Source organism: Chroicocephalus ridibundus, chromosome 1, assembly GCF_963924245.1.
Source record: "Chroicocephalus ridibundus chromosome 1, bChrRid1.1, whole genome shotgun sequence".
Taxonomy (NCBI): Eukaryota; Metazoa; Chordata; class Aves; order Charadriiformes; family Laridae; genus Chroicocephalus; species Chroicocephalus ridibundus.
In genome coordinates, this window is record NC_086284.1 from 29743414 (window position 1) to 29745291 (window position 1878).

Consider the following 1878-nt stretch of genomic DNA (forward strand, 5'->3'; position numbering starts at 1 on the left):
AAAAGAACCATATGCCTGTCTTATTTTAACTTTACCTGATAAAGGAGGATATACTGCCTCTCTTTAATCCTTTGTCTCATTTATACTCTATCCAAACTTCCATTTTCTAAATAGAAGGCAAATCAATCCAGTTGCCTTTGCCGTACAACTCACTGATTCCTGAATCAGACCCATGCACTAAAAAGAATGTCTTTTAGGAAAAGTAGTCCTTACATAAGCAGTTATCTTCTCTCATAGCACGTGTACAAAATATGGGAACAAGTCAGAAAGGCTACTTTTGTTTCTTATGTTCTTCATACCTGGCTTCCTAACTCTGAGAAGTGAGCTTTCATTGGAACTTGGTTTGCATCATCTCCCACATCTTTGTGGAAGATTCCATTGCTCCTTCACGCGGTTCAGAATTGGAGCCTGTAGATCTCCTGCAGATTTCAGTGACCAGGGCTAAAAGAATAACTGATACCAGTAGCCAGTTATTCTCTTTATGGACCGGCACAGAAAGATGAGATATGATTTGCCAAAGGATTTTGTAGAGGTAAATAACAACTGAGAAACACTGAAAAAGGGATCCTGGATTCCAGCCCAGACTCTGAATATCACTATATGTCTAAAACAGTGCCAACTTGTTTTAGCCAATTTCTGTCCTAACCCTATTCTTGTGGAAGACTTGGCTTAGTAAACCACTTCAGCTTCCCCTTCCCTCATTAGCAACATTTCCTTTTTCCCATCCTTAACTCATCTGTCTCTCTCCCCCTTCTCTTGTTCCAGTCTCTTTGACAAGAGCATTGCTGTTCCACCTCCATTCCTCATGCAGTCTCAGTACTTCCCACCTTCCATTTCACCCTCTGGCTTTCAATCTCAGCTCCAGATCAGTCTCCTTTTCTGTTTCTCTCCATTCTCCTTCTGTCTCAGTTCATCTTTCATCCCTATTGCAACGACATGTTTCAGGCTACACCCATACAAGCAAACTACACTGTGCCAGATGTCCCACAGCTGTCTGTCACTGCTCTCAAAATATTTTTGGGCACAGTGTGTCAGTCCGTGCAGGTCAAGGACTATCTCCACCAGACAGGTTAGATGTAGCAAGCCTTCTTTGAAAGGCAGCTGAGAAGGGAGACGTAGGCATACGGATGTGACCAGCACCATGCCTACCAACCTCAGAGCCAAAGAGCAGACTCCAGACTATGAAGACGTATAGTGACCTTTATCCATGGTTTAAATCCACTGAAAGCATAAGAGAATTCCCTGACAACAAGTTCTAGCATACAACCCCACACAGCTCAAAGATGGTAAATCTAGCCTGACTTCTGCATCTCCGAGGTGGAGGATATCAAGTATTTTGTTGGACTGACAAATGCACAGTTGCTAAAGGAGACTGCTCAATAAGGAGAGAGTTACTGGAGAGTTTATCTACAAAATTTTGAAAAAACTTTGTAGAAAATGCTCAGATTAATTAAAAAAAATTCATAAATTTACCACCTCCCTTCCAAGCTTTGGCATCCAATTCAAAAGCTGAATTTTTTTAAAGAAGATGTCACCAGATGTTTACTTATCTGCAGAAAATAATGCATGACCTAAGCCTCATCATTTGAAAAAGGTGAACTATTTTGGTTAAAATTTCAAATAAACTCAATTTTAAGGTAAGACAGGAAGAATCTGCTTTTGAGAATTGGTTGGCAACTTTAATTAATTATAGGCAGAGGTATCATTGTCCATGTTTGATCAGGGAAATTCACTTTAGAAAAACTGAGAAGCTGGTGTTTTATTCTAGCAATGGCAACAAGGAGTCACGTGATTGATTCTGCAGAAGTGATAGAGATGCATGTGGACAAGGCAAGAGAATAAAGCCTGCGAAATCAAACTGAAGATACTTTTTGAGAA